Source organism: Equus asinus, chromosome 9, assembly GCF_041296235.1.
Source record: "Equus asinus isolate D_3611 breed Donkey chromosome 9, EquAss-T2T_v2, whole genome shotgun sequence".
NCBI lineage: Eukaryota > Metazoa > Chordata > Mammalia > Perissodactyla > Equidae > Equus > Equus asinus.
The window spans coordinates 69,667,234-69,691,489 of record NC_091798.1 but is presented as its reverse complement, the minus strand read 5'-3'; positions in this window follow the sequence as shown (position 1 = coordinate 69,691,489).

Here is a 24,256-nt window from a genome sequence, read left to right as displayed (position 1 = left end):
TTTATTAAACTAAATAACAAAATACATTCATCTGTATATAATAGTCCTCCTGGGGGATACAGAATGGGATTTCCCTCTTTTTAAGGAAAGTGAAACACAGTTGACAGAGTCTTGTAGCTGTTTAATGTCAAGAAAAGCAGCCTGGGAAGTAGGAGAGGAACTTATTAACAAAGATTTTTTTCCCCTCTTTGACCGCGGTATGACTGCTGCTGAGGATATGCGTATGTGTGTTCTCCTACAATTTTTAATTACTGGGTTTAATTGTTGGCAGGTGGGTAAGAGTTCTGTTACATGTAATGTTTAATTGTTTATCCTTTGCTCTTTGTTAGAAATTGAATGCATTAGTTTGAAAATGAGACTCAAGAGGTCTGTTGTGGTAATGTGTTCCTTTCCCTGCTAGAGGACAAAATAAACTCAGATTATAAAGTTCTAATTCTTGCAAGGTCAAAAACTTTCCTCACAAATGGAAATCACATGACTACCAATGAACATATAGGTCACCACTTAACGTTCTTAATAAAAGTAAAAAATGACAGGAAAATATGGCCGTTTTTAGATAGATATAAAAGACCATTCTGAAAGCAACATAGCATCAATAAATATTCCAACTTTTCTCTCTCCCTTTATTATCACAGTTATGACTTAGACTTTTCTTTTTCTCTCACTGTCCTCTTTTTCCTCCAAGTCTCCAAAAGACTTCATTTAGATTCTGGATGTACTGTCTCTATTCACAAGGTTCTCACTTAGCACTCTCATGCCCTAAACCCTCAATCATCTCTAGATCCTAACCTCTAGCAGGCTGCAGAGCTCAAAGGAAGTGGCTTGGCTTTTAGAAAAGGGACTGGAGGAGTGGAAAAGTCTAAAGGGTTTCAGAGGAGTAAGAATAAACTGGTTATAGGTGTACAGAGGAAGTCCAGTGAAAGATGTGATTCTAGGTTATGAAGGGTGGTGAAGTGGTGAAAGTAGTGGAAGATAGCACTTAAATGGGAGCAGAATGCTAGGAGAGAAGTGTGGAGCATAGGCCTTATGCAAGATGAGAAATAAGATATTTGGTGAACACTGGATGAAAACATACTCTGAGGATGTTGGTGAAGTATTGAAATGAGGGAAAGAAGGAAAAGAATGTTCAGTATTGATTGGTCTTGTACCTACATTAATGATGTCCTTAGTGTGCCCCAGGTGACTATCACATGATCCACAGATACACTGTTTCTCATTGTGACTCACATATGATCATACATTTATGGCACATACATGACTGTTGGCTCACCTGTTCAGTATATAAGTGACAAATGGGAGCTTGACCCTTTGTAAAAGCATACCTGTGGTGTGAAATGCAACAGAAATATTGAGTGGTATGAATTGCTACTTTCAGTTTGACAAAAAAAGTCTTTTATTTAGCCAAGTTAGGCAAGTGGTATATTTCACTTGCAAAGAACTTCTAACTATGGGTTTTATGAATCCGATGGAGAGATCAAGTTCGCCTGCAATAGACTTATTTATATCGGTGATTTGGATTGCTAACCTGTTGTAAAATGGCTTTTTGTTGTTGTCGTTGTTATTTATAGATGCAGGAAAAAACTTAGATCATCTACCCAGACCTTTCTCTTTTAGACCAACACTAACCATTAATTCACATTCTCACATAGTTCCTCCTGTTCAGTTTGAAATGACTCGCACTTATTCTTTTGGTATCTACCTTCAGATCTTTAAAGAGCATCTGTGTATTGTACTTCAATTTAAGACATTATTTATTGAATTTTCGTTAAGAATAGTGAGGAATTAGTCCTATTTCACCTACTTTACATGTACATTTCCCTCCCTCCATACTCCCAAAATATTATAGTATAAGTTTGGGCAGATCAAAATTAAGTATAATAAAGTAAATGCTATTCATAACTGAGCCACATAGTATACTCTTATTACTCTTCCTTTCTTATACAAAAGTGGGAAGGAGAAAGCTGAGAATATTGAGTGAACAGCACTCTTGACTATCCTAAGTGGGTTTGGAATTCTAAGTTAAAGAGAATTATATCAGAAATTTGAAGGCATTGTCCTACTAAATTTGCTTTCCATTATTTCTTCGAGGATGTCCAAAGCTCTTTAAATACTTGATACTTTGTTTATTACTTTTTCCTCCTCTCTGGAAGCCTAGGGAATCTTCTCTTTATCTCCTGCGTTCTGAACTTTCACAGTGATGTGTTTCAATTAGCAGGTCCCATTTCAACTGGAAATTCATATTCTTCATTTCAGGAAAAATTGCTTGATATATTTCTGTAATGGTTTTCTCCCTTCTGATCTTTCTTCTGAAATTCCTATTATTTGGGTAGTAATGATAGTTTTTTGAGGTTTTCCTTACCTAATATGATCTGTTTCTTTCAAGGTGATGTAAAAAATATATGATATTGGGGCTGCCTGGTTGGTGTAGTGGTTAAGTTTGCATACTCCGCTTTGGCAGCCCGGAGTTTGCTGGTTCGGATCCCAGGCATGGACGTGTGCACTGCTCATCATGCCATGCTGTGGTGGTGTCCCAAATACAAAATAGAGGAAGATTGCCAGAGTTGTTAGCTCAGTGACAATCTTCCTCAAGCAAAAAGAGGAAGATTAGCAACAGATGGTTAGCTCAGGGACAATCTTCCTCACACACACACACACACACACACACACACACACACACACAAAGATATTACTCTCCTTCATGTTAAAGACTTCCCTGAGTCTGTTCACAACAGAAATGTCTGTTCACATTTCAAGGCACTAAAATGCTGATTGGCAATTCTGAATATTTAGATGGGGCTCATCAATTTTACACCTTACTCTAAGATGGCCAGACTGGGCTGGTTTCTCCAGGAACCCCTAAAACCAACATCTTTAGGTCTTTCCGCATGGGATGACCAGACTCCCAAGATAGGTATCATCCAACCCCCTTCCTGGAGGGTGTCGCCCTGGCTGCTACTATTCTGGGACCTAGATGAGAGAGGATTCCTGGAGGTGAGGAGTAGAGCAGAATTTTGTATTCACTTATTGCTCCCGTTTTCCCCGTATAGTCTTGCTTTCAATCGGGCCTGTATACTCTGGGCCCAAAGATTCTTTTTTTTTTAACCTTCTGTGAAAATAAACTTTCAATCTTTTGCAGGGATGGGGAAAGGCAGTCCTTTGGCTACACAGAGTGGGAGAGAGGGAAGGTGTCTGTGGGCTCTACCTGCTTCTAATACAGATTTTCAACTGCCCTTTCTTTCTTTAGTTCTTCCTTCACACCACTTTGAGAGGTAACTAACTAGGGGCTCCAATTCTGACTTTTTGTAGGTTTTTCATGTAACTGTTTCTTTCCTTTCTCTGTGGCCAGTTTAGGATTCAAGTTTCTCACAACTCAATTACAACTTATCCATCTACATTCCAGCTTCAAAATGTTGTTGCTGCTGTCTTCTCTCTTTGTATTTCTTTTTTTTTTCCTTCTGAGTTTATGCCTTTAAATTCACTTTATTATCCATTTAATGGGGTTTCAGGAGGGAGCAAGAGGAAAAGCAAGTAATCAATCTGAGAGCTTTACTTAAGTTGAACATTGTTCTTTTAATAGTACTATTCCTTTTTGAAATGCTTATTTTTCTCTCAATTGGGCCTATATTTGATATATTGTTCCTAGAATATTCATGTAAACATTCCCTCCTACACTGGACAGTAAGGACAAAAATCTCAAAAAAGTTGCAAATGCAGCTGAACCTCTATATAGCTCTGCTTATGAAATGTCCACTTAACCTGAAACTTTTACTCTGGATATATGTGTTTTATATGTTTTGACCCACTACATTGTTTGGAATAGCATTAAAAGGCAAGGTGAGTTGGTTTCAAGACAGCTGTGACAAAGCTAAGAAATCTAACACAATTCTTCTCATATACAAAAACAAGCATGCTGAAGTGTTAATTGCCAAGAACTCAAGAAGAAAAATAGTTTAGATCTTCAACATTGTGGCATGAGTAGCACCCATAGGATACACAAATAAGTAATAACACGTTATTTTTGAAATGAGATTTTATTTAACGAATGCCAACAAAAATTTAATCTCTGTATTTCATTGAAGAAATGTTTCATCCACTTGAATACATAAGGCGTTTTTTTCCTTCTTAGTTTGTGGCTCTAAAAATATTTACAGACGTTAGAACAACTACCAATGTAATAAATTATGACACACACTAATTAGAATTGCACTGAGTATTTAAAAGGGAAAAGAATGTACAAATACCTTTAAGGTATTAAATTGCTCAAAAAGGTCTTCTTCTTATCCCCAAATGCATGTAGAACTTCATAAAATGCTTCCTAAAGTTATTGTCTATTTGGTTACCTTGGAGAGAAACTTGTGAGTAATTAAAACAAGGCGTTTCCTATTTCCTTTGCAAGATATTTCTCTATCATGGCTGGTGTTATTAAATAGCTCATGCTTGTGTGTGATGTGTGTGTGTGAGAATTAATGATACTTGAGAGATTAGAGACTGTTCAAAGACATAAAAGAAACAAACTCTCAGGAATTGATCTTAAAACAGCCAGGAAACTATTGATACTGATGTTTCCAAGAATTACTTTCAGCATTTTAGAGTTCTGAGCCAATATATCTACACAGAAAAACAATCAGTCTCTGAATTTGGTTCTCTGTGGCCATACCCTCAGTCTACTTCGTTCAAGAGAATAAAATGTTTCTTTGTTGATCCAGATGGATTAATAGGAGTTACCTAGAGCAGCATTCTGCTTAAGACAATCTCAATATGAAAAGAGCTTGATTTAATTTTTCAGAAGTTTTTCTATTTAGTAATGCCTGTTTTTGTGAAGAAGATTGTCCCTGAGCTAACACCTGTGCCAGTCTTCCTCCATTTCTCTTGTATGTGGGACACTACCACAGCATGGCCTGATGAGTAGTGTGTAGGTCCATGCCTGGGATCTGAACCTGGGAGTCACCGGTCTCTGAAGTGGAGCACATGAACTTAACCACTACACCACCAGGCTGGCCCCATGTAATGCCTTTTTATGCATGGATGGAATCCAGTTAGGACTCCAGAAAAGATTTGATGTACAATATTTGGAATATAGTGGGGACTGAAACAGACAAACAATTATTCCCTCACTTATCAAGGAATCATTTACCTAGTACATCCTCTGTATGGGTCACGATAGAGAACCAAGAAGTGAAAAAGTTAGGCTTGTAGGTTGCTGACATACATGCCCACGTACTAAAGCTCATGAACTATATTCGTAGAAAAGCTCCTTAGATCCTTTTATAGCAGTTGTCCAAGTTTCTATTATAAAAATCCAATAGGTTATTTTCTGATTACCCTGTCTCTACTATTTCAAAAATATTTTAAAAGAAGTGGATAGGGAGGTAGAGAGCTAGATGTAGGCCAGCTGAGAGGACGCTGACAGTCCGCAGATGAGGGAGGATAAAGGCTGAGAAACCTCTGTGATCCCTGAGGGCAGCACTGTACACCGCAGAGTACTGATGGTTATATGATAACAATAATAATGGTAATGGTGATGATGGTAGTCATTGGAATGGCTTTAATTTCTGAGGGGTTTCTATGCTCTAGGATTTGCTTTCTGTAAACTTTCATACTTGATCCTTATGATAAATCTATGGAATATGTATTATTGTTTTCCCCACATTGTAAATGATGTAACAGAGGTACAGAGAAGTTAAGTCATTTACATAAAGTCACACAGTTAAATGAGGCAGAGACAGGATGTGCACCCTTACAGCTATGTTATGTTCTACTAAATGGCTTTCATTTGAGGGCTCTGAGTCATCAAGAAAATATTAAATTGTGTTCAGCATTTTTGGTTAAGAAGGTTGAGAATACTGTAGCATGATTAGAGGGATAAGTGTCAGTTTTCTAGAAGAAGACTCAATTCTCTTTTATCTAAATGCAAGTGTATGTAAGGGAGAACTAAACAAAGCCTGGTGACAAACTTCTCAAGGATAGGGAGGAAAAGGTTGATGTGTATTTATTATAGCTCTAGTGAAATCAGAGGGGTCTGATGAATAACATTGGGGATGCCTGAGACAAGGGTGGATACTGCTGCATAGCTATCAGGGGCTGTTATTGAGGATTTATTTGAGGATAGCAAAGACTTACAAAATTGTGCAAGGGAGTTGTTTGTAAAAGGAAAAACAATCTTGTAAGCATAGATGAATTGGAATAAAATTCAAATGTAAGAAGAAAGATGGAACAATGTAATCTCTACCATTGAGTACAGACAGTGACACTATTTCTTCGTTCTCCTGTGAATGCATAATGTCTTGAGTAATTAAAGAAAAAAATAGTCGATGTACCCTATCAGCTGTACCCTATCAGTTTCCATCGTGAGGGTGGGTTTGCTTATGACTAGAAAAACGCATAAAGTAGTGCTATCTCAACTTCAAAAGTAGGACTAATCTTCTTTGACATAATCGACTTTTATCAAGTTCAAAAATAATCAGTGACTTATTAGATGAAACTTGGTGCGTGTGAATCAAGATGTTCCTGATTGTTAACAACTCAGATGACAGACGTGTTAAGTTGAACAGATCATGAAAAATTAGAAAAGTCAACAAAAGCTAGAATTAAGTCAACCAGGAGTGACTACTTGCAAACATATTAATGACCAAAAATTAACAATACGTGTATAATTTGAAAAAGCGTGGCTTGGAAGAAATGTGGCTGCAGATTACCTGACAGAGAGTACTATAAAGAGAAATAAGAATCCTAAACCTAAACCTGAACTATATACATGAGTTTATACCATACAAGATTATTAAAAGTTGTTAATTTAGTTCTATTTCTGATGGTTTCATTGATGAAGTTAAACCAGAATTGGAAAAAGACCCTAGTCAAATGTTCAAATAAATGCCAAAATCATGATTGAACTAGAAACACAAAAGAACAATGTTAAAATTCTTAAGTATTTGCACTTCCTAAAACATTTTTTAAAAGTTTAGTATGCGTCTTTTTCATGACAATAATTTAAATGATGATTTTAAAAAATGATTTAGTCTTCCAGAATGGAATATAGAAAACTTAAAGTCAGCTCTTAAAGGTAGTTGCATGTTCCATTTTTTTAACATGTTGTAGGATGACATTTAGACAACCTTTCTTTCATATTTCATACATTTTCCTCACTGTATTGCAATGTACTTTCACTTTATATGCTATGTTATGGTAGAGACTATTGGTTTTAATGCTCTCAAGTTGAATTTTGGTAAGTTATCTTCATAAATAGGCCAAATTCATAAAAGACTTGATTTATACATTTTCTGAACAACATATGACATTATATAATTACATCTTAAGTAACTTAATACATAAACAGTGTGATTCTATGGAGTCTTTAGTAACACAAAATACCAGAAAACAATACCATAAAATTTCATTGAAATCTATAGTTTAGTTTGGTTCTAAGTGTCTTAAGCCCAGAATTCATTTTATGGTAAATAGACTTGAGATATTATTTTTGAGAGAAATTTAGACATACTTAATGGTATCCTAAATAGTATCCAAAGTTTGAAAACAGGTACTTGAATTTTGAGAGATGTCGAAGTAAGTAATAACATACAATATTTATACCCACACTTATACACAAATCCCACCATCTCATACTACTTATTTTGTGACAAATGATTTATTTGTACTGGGCATGTTTATCATGTACAACTCTGACAAAAACTATACAAAGTAGGAAGTAATTAGAGGAGCAGTTTCTTTTTTTTTCTTTGAAGAATTTTTAGGAGGAAGTAGGGTGATAGTACATAGAAAGGTTCCTGTTATTTTTGGTAAAGTTGGATCTGAAAACAAATGTATATGCTGGATTTAGAACATATATACGTTGAACATTTGGATTTAGAAATAACATAGATTATGTCCTTATCATAGATGATAATAGAGTTATTAGAGTTGTAGTTCTCAGTTTCGTTTAATCCGTGCTCATCCTTCTTTCCATATCCCCTATTTATAGTGATAAAATTCTTCCTCTGGTCCCCTAGATTCTGATACCCTTCTTTCTCCTCCAATCTTGCTTGAGAAACACTAATTTAGAACGTGACTCTGAAAACAGTGACTGAGTTTTTGTTTTGGGAACCACCTTTCCCTCTTTTAGTCTATACTGTTTGATTGAGCTGATTCCAATTTAACCTAGAGAATCGGGAGTGGCTCATATGGATTTTTTTTTATACCTGGCTGCAGTTCAGAGATTATTACATGAAGAAAGTAGGTACATAAGATTCAATTCCAGGAAGACATTTGGCATGAACTAGTATGAAGAAATCCTTTTGATTTATTTATTTATTTATTTATTTATTTATTTATTTAGTGGGATTGCTTTCTGTGAGGATAATGCAAGGCTGGAAATGTCAGTACTTAGAATACAGAGAGGTCATGCTTAAAATACAGCCATCACAAAGCAAAGCTGTGCCAAGAGATAGAAAATGATGGAATACTGATCATATTGTTTGAGCCTCTAGGTCCAACTATGCCTGAAGCTAGCATCTCCTCTGAAATTTTCAGTCATAGATAATAGCAAATTAATGCCTTCCTTTTTTTTTCTTTGCTTTCATGAATTGAGTTGGCTTTCTGTCTGTTCTAAGCAAAAGCATCTTGACGAATACAGAAATGACTCGTGGAGATATGCATATTCCACTAATTAATTCTTTACCTATCTATTTGTCACATACATATAAAATGCAATATAATTTTCCTCCAGCTTGTTACCTCTTATCCACAAGCTCTCAAGAACCATGGATACTGATTATATATTCAGTAACCATGTTATAAATTATTCTTGGAGCACAAACAATTATTTTCTTCAGATTGGCTGCTAACAATCCTGTCCTCTTAAACCAGTGTAGTTAGCTTGTTATCTTGTTTACCTGCAGCCCCTTTATCATTGAAACTGACACTATTCTTTTGTGCTCAGTTTATATTTCTCCTCTTAATTCATGGTATAGCTGTGGCTTGGATATTTTGTTCCCTATTCTCTCTGTTTAATGCAACTGGGTTTCTGTTTTTGAGGCGTTATGTGACTTTAGCTCCCTTTCCTTTCTCATGTTTGCTATATCCCTCACAACTAACCCTTACCTTACACCTTTGTCACAGCTGCTCTTTAGGTGGTCCCCTCCCTCCTTTTTCTTTTTCTCTCCACCAGTCTTAGAGTATCTTTCAGGAGATACATGTATGAAAGGAGTTTTGTAGACTAGACATGTTTGGATTTCCTAGTACAGTGTGTCAGCACATAGTAGGCATTCAATAAATGTTTATTGAATTGGTATAAACTTACCTTACTAATACAGCATTCTGGAGTTCTAAGAAAATTAATGCTGTTTTATAGCTGCCTGATTTATGCCCAGAGAGCAGATTAGACAGCGAGAGAAGTGAGTTTATTAATCTTACCTTCAACATATAGTTAATTTTGATGATGTCTCTTAATCACTTGCTGCTTTTTGGAAGGTACTAGCGGGCATGTCTCTCTTTTTAGTGAGGTTAAGTCTTCCTACAAATGCTCTAAGAGCTGAGCAATGAGACTTCAAATGGTGGTAAGCAATAGTTTATCTTTCAGTACAAGTTCGTTATTATTTCATCCATTTTTTTAAAGGTTATCAGACCCCAGGGTGATTATTAGGAACAAAAGGTGGCTGTACCTTTGGCGTTGTAACATTGCTGCACTCTGTGTCTGCGATCCTCTCCCACGCCCGTTGACCAGGTTCTGCCCTCACGGAGACCTCTAATGGCCCAGCCCCTCACTTCCCTCAGCCAGAATTCCCTCTGACTGTGCTTGCATTCTGGCTTGATTAGAACTTTTATCAGTCACCTTTCTACAGTTCTAATGCCCTAGATTGCCTTGTACCTTTAACCTATAGTCAGATCTGTTGTGTCTGGATCAACCCCTGACCAATTTATCCTTTTTTATGCTCCCAGGCTATAGAATATCTATAGAGAGTCACTAGAATGTGTTGATTTGACTCGCTGTGGCCTCTAATTTACTTTTTAACTCACTGTGAATAGCAAGATATGTTATTCATATATCAGTTTTCTAGTAATAGTTTTTCTAAATTTCTGATTGCTTCAAGCCTTTAATCTCATTTCACCAGTCCCGATCTTGTCAGATAATCTTACCCACTGTTTCACAAAAAGGATAGAGGCTGTAACTTTCGTCACAACTTTGCCCATCTTCCTTCTGCACTACTTACAAGTACCCTTCATTGATATTCATCTTTTTTCCTTGCTTTCTTTCATGTCTGAGGAAGATTTGCCCTATAGGGCTAGTCATAATCCATTTGCTCCCCAAAGACCCTGCTCACTCATTATTTTCTTGATCCACAGCATCCTCAATCTTTCCATCTCCAAACTTTTCTTCCCTGAAACCTGTAAAATGTACAAAGTTCTCACGTCCCTTTCACCATTGCCAAAATTTTGGATTCAGAATTAAGAACCATTGTCTCTTCATAATTATGTACTCTAACTTGAAGCCACTGTTTATTTAGCTTTGCTGTCTTTATTCTACTGAAATCCTTTCCTTAAATTCACTGACAGGATCCTAATTGCCAAATCCAATAATTTTTTCTCCATTTTTACTCTCTGAACATTTGACATTGTTATCTTGTCATTAAAATTCTTTCTCGCTTTGCTACAACATCCTGAGAATCTCATTTTTCTTAGCAGTAGACTCTTCCTGCAACTCCTTGCTCCCATATCTACTTTGTTTTCACCTTACATCTGCTTGGAGACCTTATAAAGTGTTATGAGGGTCATCTTGTACAATACTGCTTGATTATGACACTATGATGCTTGAAAACCAGGATAAACACCACAGCTTGGCAGTCAAGGGCAGCAATCTTGGTCTCACTTACCTTTCCTACCTATCTTAGCTGCTACCCCATCCCAACAGGGATCCTATGCTCCATCCAAACTAATTTGCTCACTTTGCTAAAATAGTTTCCATGCTTAAAATGCCTTCTCTTCTTTTCACCACCTAAAGTTTCTACGACTGGGAAAAGATACTCTTGGAAGCTACCACAAAGCTTTTGCTAAAATTTTCAAGCATCTGTGAAGAACAGAAGCATTAACTCATTCCTGCGTGCTTTGAAAGATCTCCTTCCTTTGATGGGGACAGCTAACATTCAATGACTTCTAGATGAGATACCCACAGTATATTGGTCTATGCTGTTGAATAGTGTGCTTTGACTGAGCTAGGTTTAGGGATCGCCTGAATGAAAAGCTAGTCTCTGCTCAAAAGGCCTTACAGCTAGCCTGTACATTAAGGCATTAAGCCTACGTTTTGCTCATATCTGAAAGCTTTAACTGGTTTGAATGTGGTTCCCTTTTTTTTTTTTTTAAATTAAAGTACTCCTACTCAAGGGAGCCAAGTAGATGTTTATTAGTATTCTTAAAATCATGGAAAGTTCTTCTTTTTTTTTTTTTTTACCAAAATCAGAGATGCTTTTGGCTCAATATATGAAATTTAATTATTTTCCGTGATGTATTGCCACTTATCCAACTCTAGAATATAGAAAAATCCACTTTAGTGAGTTTATAATTACTTTATGACTTATTTACTAAATCAAAATCATGTCCCTTCTTATTTATAGGTTTTCAACAAAAGAATCCTGTATGCTGAAAAGAATATATCTTAGATATATATTTACTATATTGTCTGATGAAAACACAAGCAAACACAGAATCCCTCAAATGAAGAACGTTTACCCAAATGCATTACCCTCTTTCTCCATCTTTAATAGATTATTATTTGTTTCAGGTGTTTGCTAGGTTAAATATGTAATATTACATCATGGCATCATAATCATGGAGAAATAGTAACACTCACTTTTTGTGTGTAGCAGACACCAGACATTTGTTATAAATGCCAGTGGCTTGCAAACTTTGGTTTACAATACGTATGCACTGTCATTTATGAGTTCCTCCAAATATTGTATAGTTTACAATCATCACTAAAATGACTGCAGTGAATAGCAAGACAAATTTAATTTTTTTCCTTATAATTCAGCTACACTTCTTTGTGAAGAATCTTTCTTAATTTATCTGCTGGCTTCAAATGGTTTAAAATACTATTTTTGATACTATCGTATTTTATATACAATAAAGTAGCTGTCAAATTTTCTTGCATCTTCAGGCTACACGAGGATATAAAGAATATATGTTGTATATATAGGATATATTATATATGCACAGAAGTTGCTTTCTCTTATATTACTCTTAAGGAAATTGTTGAGATTAGTTTTAAATGAACTACATCTTCCCAAGGAATAGTTTTATAATCCTAGTTTATTTTGTAACAATATATTAAGACACTTTCCATAATAACCCAGAAAGAAACAAAGCTTGAAGAGTTATAGAATGGATCCTACAGAATCTGAAGTATGAGTTCTTCTTACTTCATACTGTTTTGAGGCTGATGTGCAGTAGTGTATGAGTCACAAAACTTCTTCATGGTTTGGCTTCTTTAGCCCCTCTGGAGTGAGATATTTGTGGGGATAGTGAAGTCACATCTGCCACCAAAATCTTCCACTGGTGTCCATTCTAAGATTGCGAATAGTTGTTATTATGGTTGGAGTTGGATTTGGAAGACATATGCATTTTTTTGGCTTTTATTAAGTCTAAAGTTCCAATACTTATGCCTTCTTTATCAGCCAGTAGTCCTCTGGGGTGTAAATTTGACTTCAAAAATAGTTTGGTGCAGGAGTGAGGCAAAGCCTTTATGTACTGCCATAGTGACTCTTGCCTGGGCGTCTCTGTCTCACCAGAGATCTGATTGCCTGCCTCGCATCCTACAAAAAAACACTTTTTTATTTATTTTCAACTGAGAGTCAATTTCCCTTGATATGGAGCTCCTTTGGACAACAATTCCTCTGACCTGAGCCCTAATGTCATTTCTTATACGTTAGGGATCTAATGAGACATTTCTACTATATTTGAGAAATCCCTAGAACATAAAATCTGACTTTACTATTTCTCCTGATAGGAACATAATGAGAATACATGATTGAAAAGGCTGATCTAGTCTTTGAAATGTCTAAATATATACAGAGGGGAGATAAGAATATGGTTTTCAGGGCACATTGTCCACTCTCCTTTGTGCACTTAACCAACTCAGAATAGCTGACACTTACAGAACATGCTATCCTCTGCCCAGGACCTGCTAAACACGCAGGGCTAACAGGCAACTAACCTGCTCTACTGTCTGGTGTGTTTGTACAGTTCCACTACCAGTTGGCTTATATGCTTACTACAGTGTAGTCCCAAACCGATTGTGTCAATTATTATTATCATTATGTAATTTACTTGATAATCTATGAGTTAATGTAGTGTGAGTGTGAAAAGAGAGTTGTTTCCATGATTACTAATTAGAATGTTCTGGAAAGGCTTGATAAAGGTGAATTACTAAAAATACTATGTTTGCTGTCAAATTAGGTGTGACCAAGCCAAATATAAAAATTTGGAAGAAAAGTTATTAAAATGTAGAGATTTGTTTTTTGATAGCAGTTTAAAATTCTTGCTTAAAAGACACTAAGTAGAAATTGTATATAATAATTTATATATATGGTTAGTGAAAGAATGAAAATGGAGAATTACAATCGACAGATACATACATTTGTGAAGAAAAGACCTTGTCCTACCTCAAAAATATTACTTAATGAGTATGCTTTATTTTTCACATAAAAGATTTAAGATACTATGTACATTTCCTTTGATTTCCTACTTTTGCAATTATCTGACTAATCACTGTTCTAGATAACACAAGACCCTATCTACTGTAAACACTTTAGTCCAAGTAATTGTCTTTTGCTGCTTATTTTAAATAGGAATCCCCAAATCCCCACAGTAGGAAGCAGGTTTCTTGCTTGGTCGAGTTGAATTTCCTTAGCTTACTATGCTCCTCTGAATTTAGCTTCTAGTGCCTTGCCAGCATCTTCTCCCACCTCTTTCCCATATATCTGAAAGTATAGCCACAACTGACTTTTCACTAATCATGTCATAGACTTTATACCCCTGATCACACTGCTTGGTATTCCATCAGCCTTCCACCCAGCTGATCCATCAGCTTTGTTCACTAGCAAAGTCCTCCTGAAATATTCACCTCCTCTGTGTCATCATTCCAGCAGGGAACTTCCTTAGTCTTACAGGAGGACTCTGTTTTAGCATTTATCACTCATGTTGCAACATGATTTTTTTATGCAGCATTTGTCTCAACCAGAGTCTAAGCTCCTTAAAGGGTGAGAAACCATATATTGATTGTTTCTGTATGCCCAAATCCTAGCAAATACTAGGTATTCAGTAAATGTGTGTAGAATGAAGTAACAAAGAGATAGAATTTGTTTCAAATTGAACTAAAACTAGAATCTTCAGAGAATAAAGTCTCCCTCAGAAGATAGTGAAGTCACTTGTCTTTCCAATTTAAGCTACCTTTTCTCTCTCTCACTCTTTTTTTTTTTTTACCACATTCTTGAATTTATTGTCTCAACTTCTATACCTCTCATTAATCCTAAACCGATTGTATTTCAATTTCAGCCCCCATAAATTTATGGGAGATTTTTAAGAAGATGGTAAACAACTACTGACAGGGAATTCTAGAAGGAATTAAACTATCAGATGGTGGGGTTTGACCAGATTAAATTTAAGGCTCCCTCTTGCCCTGATATTCTGTGAGTTATCTTTCAGCAGGTATTAGTTCCCTCACAAATTTATGGTGCCCTTCACATTTCACCATATGGGCTGTCATCTATTCTACTCTGTAACCATGACTTTCTTATGGAACCTCTCTTTCATCATCTAATTAGTGAAAAACAAGAGAAAGTGGGTGAAGTGCCCACTTACCATGCTACTTGCCTCTTAACAAATCCATAGCCAAGGGGATGGGCTCTGCAGAATTGGAACTTTGTCCTGGCAGATGGCTGGGCTTATTTACATATCTCCACATGGTACTCTCTGTTGTCTGAGATTAGCAGAATGATAAAACTCTGTGTGTGTGTGTGTGTGTGTGTGTGTGTGTGTGTGTATGAGAGAGAGAGACAAAGAGAGAGAGAGAGAGAGAGCGCACTACAAATAATAAGGAACAAAATGTAGTAAATCAAACATCTATAAAGTCAAACAGGACAGAGGCTAGAAACAGACGAACACTTTCAAAACTTAAAGGGTATGTGGGCTAGAAACACAGTTATATCTTTTAACTGCGCAAAATTGCATTTCATTTCAAGTTCTTGTCAAACAAAGCTACATATATCAGACACTTAAAAGAAAAACTGACATTAGCACCAGCTGTTGGATGAAGGCATGTGACCATCTTCCTTAAGTTTAGCTGTTAGCAGTGTCTGTGGCCTGCAGTTAGCTGTGACTGATTCAAGTTTATGTCCTTGAATTAGAGAGTGAAGCACTCTGGTAGGTAAAATTAATTGATGAAATTTAGATATATGATTTAATGCACCAAAAATGAGTCACATGGAAGACAGAAATTAATATATATTCATAACAAAATTACCCCTTGGCTCATTGACAGCAGGGAGCAAAATAATTCTGGGATCGAAAGGAATTCAGGTTAGAGCTAAGGGACTTAGCCAGTTGCACAATTACCTGTGGCCTGAAGGGGCCAGTGTCTTGCCCTAGGCAACGCTATCACTCTCAAGTATTCCAAAGCCCTAAACAATTCACTCAATTCCCTTCCAAAATTGTATGCATAGATGATAATCCAGGGGAACTGGGGAGCTCCAGATGCCCTGTTATTAATATTTAGCATACAATATTTCATTCATAAAGTAATGACTTTGGTTCCTTGGACCCTTAGCAGTGAACTAAAACAAATGTGACTACACTTTATAATAAGTGACAAATCTCTCCTTGCTCCCTTTTGGTAGTCATTGTGATATCATTAATCAGGGCTGAACTCCTGATAATAAATCTTGATGTTCCCGAGAATGCGAAAATGCATTATTCCTCTGTTGTCCAGTATTTTGTATGCCACACTCTTTGTTAAAAACAACTAGAAGGTTCTAGGAAAAGCGTTTAGTTTCAATTCAGCTATTCAACTATTTCATTTTTGAGACTATCATGATTACCTTGGGATCTCATTAAGAACTGTGAAAATTGCTTTGTCATTTGTCTACTGTCCCTGAAAGGGAAATAAAATTCTTTCTTTTTGATTTCAAACTTGTAGTCTAGGATTGTGTGTTTTTTTAATCTATGTATTATGAATATGCATATTTGCCTGTTCTAGTATCCATTGCAGATGATGGACATAAAAAGGGAGAAAAAAAATTATGTCCATTTGATCCACTTCCTAATGGCAACATTATCCATCTGTTCTTAATAGACTGTAATCAGCCCTATTTATTTTTGATTTTTTTCCTAAAAGAAATTGACAAAGACAAAATAAAAGATGCATTTAGGATTTGAAAAAAGTAGCTTTCTCATCATGAATCTCTACTAGATCAAATTTGTACCATGTCACAGATCACATCATGAAAGCAATATCAAAATTAAAATAATACTCATACAATCTGCAATCAAAACAGGAACAGTTGGCATTTGATGTCTCACACTCATGTTTTCCAAATGTTTTTTAAAATTAAAGTAATAGTAATATCTACTTACTAAAAAAGTAAGATGTGTTTATGAAATAAGGCTTAAAATGAGTTTTCTCCTCTACCACAACGCAGATCCTGTTCCTAGAGGAATTACATTTAACTCTTTCAACTGTTTTATTCCTGATATTCACTCTATATTTCCAGATTAAATGGTTTTAATGTGTATATTCTTTTTCTTCTCATATTGTCCCAACACAGCTCACAATGATTAAATTAATATTCAGTTTTTTCATTAATGATTATATAAATAATCTTAACTGATGTGTCAAGTAGCACACTTGTATACTCTACTCACTTTTCCATTGTTGTACACTTTTTTGGTTTTCCTAGAATTGAAAGTTGCCTCACTTTTTTTCATCTTCTTTTGAATTGTCACTAATTTCTTCCAAATTCTTTATTGGAACTGCGAAACACTTCCTGGCACCTTTTTCTGCATGGTAAAATATATCAAATAATGTATCAGTTTCTTTTTCATTTTTAAATCAGGAGACATCTGAGTTGGAGCCCTCCCAGGCTTGCTGTATGTACATTGTGACTTATACCGCACAACTCCAGGATATGCATTTACACAGGCTATGATGTGAATAGCAGACCGTACCCCCACTCTAACCAAGTTGTACAATGTAGTAGCCATGAGCTCTCTTGTACACCTTATCTATGTGTTACAAACTTCTCCAGTCGTTGTTCTCCAGACCTGATGCACAACTGTTGTCCTGGGTCTTCTCTTTACCATTATAATGAATAGTCCCTTCATCTCTCTCTGTGCTCTGTTTCCTGTTTCCTAGATTTTAGACTTTCTTCATTCTTGGTTTTCTACCTCGTTTTAGTGGAGTTCTTCTCTAGTAGATTTCAGGAAAGCATCCAAAGGATGTAAAGCTTGCATGTTTAACAATATTTAATAATTGCTTGATAGTTTGCTTGGTTATAAAATTATAGTTTGAAATGTTTTCCTCAGAATTTTAATGCATTTCCCCCACTGATGTTGAGGGTTGCTGTGTCATGTTGTGTCTCGATCCTTTGTGTATAATCTTTTTGTTTTTTTGAAAGCTCTTTCCCCACGGTTTTAGAATTGTATGGTAGTGTGCCTTAGTGTGGGTTTTTCAATTCATTGTTCATAGTATTCAGTAGTCCCTTTCAATGTGGTAACTAACCTTCAGTTGTGGGAAATATTATTTCTTATATAACTTTTTCCTGCCTTTTTTGTTCTTTTTACCTAGAACACTTGTTAGATAAATATTTGACTTCTTGTTCTGACCTTGTTTTCTTATCTTTTGTTCCTATTTTCCAACTCTCTTTTTTTGGTATTTTTTAAAATTCCTCTTCCCACAAGGAACACTCAATTAAATCTTTCAGACTTTCTGTTAAAATTTGTATTTTAGTTATTCTATTCTAACATTTCCATGTTCTCTTTCTGTTCTTTATATCCCATTTTAAAAAACTAGACCATTTTTTGTTTTGAGGATGAAGTAGCTTCTCAAAATAATGTTTTTTAAATCTCATTACATTGTCTCTGTTTTGCCAAGTTCCTTTTACCTGTTGTCTCTTTTTCAGGGTGGGATCTCTTTCCAAATCTCTGCGTTCTTGGCAACCATTCAAATTTAGGAGTGAGAACTAAAAAATCTGATGGGAAACTTTATGGTGTGTCTGTGGAGTAGGTGACATTTATAAAAAGTGAGTCTAACAGAGATCCAGAAGATTCATTGTGGGACCCTTGAATGTCTTATTGGCCTTTTCTCTGATCGTTTTCTCCAGAGATTAATTCATTCTGCTTCTAGAGTGTCTGGCTGCTAGCATAATGAGAGTTTAAGTGGGAGAGAGTGCTGGAAACCCATTGTTCAGTACATAGAATTTAAGTTTACTCTCCTTAACCCTGCCTTCCCCATATTTTTAGCCTCTCTGGTCAATTTATTTAAAGACTAAAGCTCTCCATCTCTTTCCAAAGGTAGTAATTTCCTGATTGTCTAAGGGTAGGAATCTGGGCCTGAGGAGAAGATTGTCTAAAGGGAGAGTTGTTCTGATACACACTTCTGGCTTTTAGTCTGCCAATCACCAAATTCTCCTCTTGCAGAGGCTTTCCTGAGGCTATCCAGAATTTTTCAGCATAAACTGTCTTCATCTCACTGGTGGGCCCCACTGCATATGCTGACATTTTCATATTCTCCACACAATTAAATATGTTACAACTCATTCACTTCCTTTCCATATCCTAACATTTGTTGACATATATTGCCCACTGTTGTTTCCTCATTTTATTTTCCTTTCAGTTTAAAATTCTTTATTATCTTGTTATCATCATTTGGTTGGGGTTCAGAAGAGAGTAAACATAAATATATATGTAAAATCTGCCATGTTGAACAGGAAATTCTTGAATAGAATTTTCTGTATCAAAGAAATTGCTGTACTGAAAATACCTCTGTAGTTATATAGAGAGTATTTTCACTGTGCTAAAAATCCTCTGTGCTATTCATCTGTCCCCTTCTAAACCCCTGGTAACCACTGATCTTTTTACAGATATTACAGAATATCATACAATTGGAGTCATACAATTTGTAGCCTTGTCAGATTGACTTGTTTCACTTAATAATATGCATTTAAGCTTCCTTCATGTCTTTTCATGGCTTGATAGCTCATTTCTTTTTAGCACTGAATAATTTTCCATTGTCTGGATGGACCAAAGTTTATTTATCCATTCACTACTGAGGGGCATCTTGATTGCCAGGATTGCCAAGGGAAAGTGGTTGTGAGGAAAAATAACCCAGAAGGGAGTTATTGGAGCATGCTCAGTTCCTTCTCCTAAACTCATCAGTTTGATAAAGTAGTGGCAATGGCCACATAGTGTTGTAAACTTGGAAGTCTATGGAAATGTGAGGAATGAGACAGAAAATTATCCCTTAATAGTTTTTACTGAAGGCAGGAACAAGACAGTGATTCCCACATTATACCCATTGTTCGGTATTGTATTGGAGGTCCTGGACAATGGACTAAGCTTTGATGAATGCATTTTGATAAATACGTTTATCGAAAATAAATGAAGTTTAAGGAACTGAAAGAAAGAGACAAAGTTAATTTCTTATTTACAGATAATATAATAATTTAAATGCAAAATCAGGAAAAATATATAAGGTGTTAGAAGCATTGGGAGAATTCCACAAAGCTGCTGGATATAACATCAACATTTGAAAAAAATGGAAGAAAATTATAAAAAGGCATAAAAGAAACTTGAAAAATGGAGAAATGTATTATGTTTATTGATGAAAATACGAATTTTATAAAGGTGACAATTTTCTTTCAAATCACTGTATACATTCAATGCAGTTCCAGTTGCAATTTGAAAATAATTTTTTCTATGGAAATTTACAAACTGATTTAAAAATACATGTGGGAGAGTAATGGCCCAATGATAGTTCAATAAGGAAATATAATAATATGGAGATTGGTTGATAAAACAGACCAGGAACTCAGAAGCAGATTCATTCTTAAATGGAAGCTTGATGTACTTAACATGAAATAGAGGAGGAAGGGCAGATTACTGAATAAATGATGTTAATACAATTGGCTTCCATGTGAAAAAGAAACATTACTACACCATAAACAAAAATATATAAGTTATAGAAATAACGTAAAACAAAATTTTAAAGCAATTAGAAGAGTTGGGAGGTTGGTGTCAAGATGGTGGCTTAGGTGGACTCTCAACTTACCTCCTCCCACAAGCACAACCAAGTTACAACAATTCTTGGAACGATTACCCCTGAGAGAGAACTGAAAACTGGATAAAAAGAACCCCTGCAACAAGGGACAGTCCTGACTGAGGTGGAAGAGGCAGAAATTCCTTTCTGGCGAGAAAGAAAAAGCCACCTTCATGAGCCACAAAGCTTCACAGCCAGCCAGGAGCAATCCTAAAGTGTGCAGCCTTCCCTGGAGGAGCAGGGGACCGCAGGGTGGGGGGAACACTACCACTATAATCATCCTTTGGACTCAGCACAACTGAGACGAGTGTCATAATATCTGGCTTTGCTGGCTATTAACTATAATGGGGAGTACCCCTAGAAAAGCTATCAGACATAAGGGGCAAAAAGCCAGCTCTTAAAGGGCCCTTGCACAAATTCACCCATTTCAGGAATGCAACATAAAATAACAAGAAAGAAAAGTGCACAGTCCTTTGATGAAATGAGACTCCTTTGATAGGCTCTGAGTATTTGTGAGTGGTGAGACTTCTCCAGGGACTAAGACATTGGCGGCAGCCATTGTTGTGACTTAGTAGGGGCCTGCTGACACAGATGCTGGCAGATGCCATTGGAGTTCTTCCCCTCACCTGTTATCCCAAGGTCTGCCCCACACTAGGGCTGATTTAATACAGCTCAGCCAAGACAGGCAGCCCACTCTAGGGACTGGCCTCACCCAACAACAAGCCTTTGGGCAAGTTATCGGCCTGCATAGACTGGGTGCCTGGATCCTCTGCAAGCAGGTGAGTGAGTCTGCCTCTGTGGGGCAGGGCATGTGTAAGGAGTGGGTGGAGTGTTTCAGGCGTTGATGGAGTGTGTGGAGAGCCTTTGCTGTGAGGTGCCTGGGTCCACTTCAGGGGGTCAGGATGTGTGCATGGGCCAGGACTGTGTTGACAGTGTGTATGCACCTGTGGGCCCTGGGGCTTATCAGCAGCAGAAGACCTGTACTTCTCAAACAGCCACATAGGGGAATATCCCCACCTACCAAAACCTAAAACAATTGGGTGCTTCCATGGCTGGGGCCAGCCCCATTCAGCAGCAGTCCTGAGAGAGCTGACAACAGCCTTTCAGGCCAGAGGACTACAGCGATTGTAAACCTCTGAGCCTAGCAACCAGCCACGCTAGGGACATACTTACTTAGCAGAAAAACTGCAATAGGAATGTGCTATTAGATCTTGCAGGCAACTGTGCTGGGGCTCCTCAAACCTGATAAAGTGACTGAAGGGTCCGTAGCAGCCACACACAGCTAAGTATTACAACCAGCTGACCAGGGGGACAGCCTGGCCTCCCTGGGCACCTGCAGCATGAGCAACCCTGCCACAACAGAAGGACACGTGTAGCCTACGCAGGAGTCACTCCTGGAACATTTGGAATTAGTGACTAAAGGGAAGCACACTGCTGGGCTTCATAAGGCATCTTATACATAAGGCCACTTCTCCAACATCACAAGACATAGCTGACCCACCTAATACATAGATATAAGCACAAAGAAAGAGGAAAAGTGAGAAGGCAAAGGAATACGTTCCAAGCAAGGGAACAGGACAAAACCCCAGACAAAGAACTAAATGAAACAGAAATAAACAATCTACCTGACAAAGAGTTCAAGGAAAAAGTCATAAGGATGCTCACTGATCTTGGGAGAAGAATGGATCAACACAGTGAGAGTGTCAACAAAGAAGTGGAAAATATATTTAAACAAACAATGAGAAATGAAGAATACCATACTGGAAATGAAAAATTCATGAGAGGGACTCAATACAGAGTAGATAATACAGAATAACAGATCAGCGAACTGGATGAAAGACTAGAGGAAATCACCCAAGCTGAACAGATAAAAGAAAAAAGAATTAAAAATAACAGGAACAGTTTAAGGGAACTCTGAGACAAGATCAAGCACACTAACATTTGTATTATAGGTGTCCCAGAAGGAGAAGAGAGAAAAAAAGGGGCAGAGAATCTATTTGAAGAAATAATTCCTGAAAACTTTCCTAACCTAAGGAAGAAAATAGACATCGAAGTACAGGAAGCACAAGAGCACCAAACAAGATAAACCTAAAGAGGCCCACACCAAGATACATTATAATTAAAATGTTCAAAATTAAAGACAGAGAATCCTAAAAGCTGCAAGGGAAAGGCAACAAGTGACATACAAAGGAAACCCCATAAGGCTATCAGCTGACTTCTCAGCAGAAACCTTACAGGCTAGAAGGGAGTGGCATGATATATTCAAGTGTTGAAAGGAAAACATCTACAGCTGAGATTACTCTACCCAAGGAAGTTATCATTCAGAATGACAGGAGAGATAAAGAGTTTCCCAGACATAAAAATTAAATAAGTTTAGGGGGCCGGCCTGGTGCCGCAGCGGTTAAGTTCGCACGTTCCGCTTCTCGGTGGCCCGGGGTTCGCTGGTTCGGATCCCGGGTGCAGACATGGCACTGCTTGGCAGCCATGCTGTGGTAGGTGTCCCACATATAAACTAGAGGAGGATGGGCACGGATGTTAGCTCAGAGCCAGGCTTCCTCAGCAAAAAGAGGAGGACTGGCAGTAGTTAGCTGAGAGCTAATCTTCCTCAAACAAAACAAAACAAAACAAAGCAAAACAAAACAAAAACTGTTAGAACTAATAAATTCAGTAAAAAAAAAAAAAAAATTAAATAAGTTTATCACCAAGAAACCAGTTTTAAAATAAATACTAAAGAGCCTTATTTAAGTGGGAAAGAGAAGACCACAAGTAGGAATAAGAAAATTATTGGGGAAAAAAAGGCAATAAAATCACTGGTAAATGCAAAAATTCAGTAAAGGTAGCACATCAACCACCTATGAAGATAACATGAAGGACAAAAGAAAAAATTACTAAAATTACCTATTTCAATGATAAGAGGGTAATGGATACGCACACACGAAAAAAGAGGTTAGATATGATAACCAAAATGTAAAATCTGGGAGGAGGCAAGTAAAGGAGTGGAGCTTTTAGAAAGAAGTCAAACTAAAGATACGATCAACTCGATATAGATTGCTATATATGTAGATTATTGTGTATGAAGCCCATGGTAATCACAAACCAAAAATCTATAATAAATACACAAATAATTATGAGAAAGGAACCCAAACAAAATACTAAAGGAAGCCTTCAAACCACAGGGGAAGAGAGCAAGAGAAGAAGAAAAGAACAGAGAAGAACTATTAAAACACCCAGAAAAAAAGTAACAAAATGGCAATAAGTACATATTTATCAATAGCTACTTTAAATATCAATGGACTAAATGCTCCAATCAAAAGGCCAATACGGTAGCCAATTGGATGAAAAAACAAGACCCATTTATATATACTGCATACAAGAGACACACTTCAGACCTAAAGACACAAACGGAAAGTGAAGGGATGGTAAAAGATACTCCATGTACCTGGCAGAGAAAAGAAAGCTGGGGTAGCAATCCTTATATCAGACAAAATAGACTTTAAAACAAAAACTGTAACAAGAGACAAAGAAGGCCACTACATAATGATAAAGGGAAGATTCCAGCAACAGGATATAACCTTGTAAATATCTATGCACCCAACATAGGAGCACATACTTATATAAAGCAATTATTAACAGACATGAAAGGAGAAATAGATGGTAACATAACAATAGTAGGGGACTTTAACACTCCACTTACACCAATGGCTAGATTGTCCAAACAGGAGATCTTAAATGACACATTAGACCAGATGGACTTAGTAGATATATAAAGAACATTGCATCCAAAAACCACAGAATACACATTCTTTTCAAATGCACATGGAGCATTCTCCAGGATTGATCACAGATTAGGCCACAAAACAAGTATCAATACATTTAAGAAGATTGAAATAATACCAAGCATCTTTTCTGACCATAAAGGTATGAAAGTAGAAATCAACTACAGGAAGAAAATCAGGAAGGCCA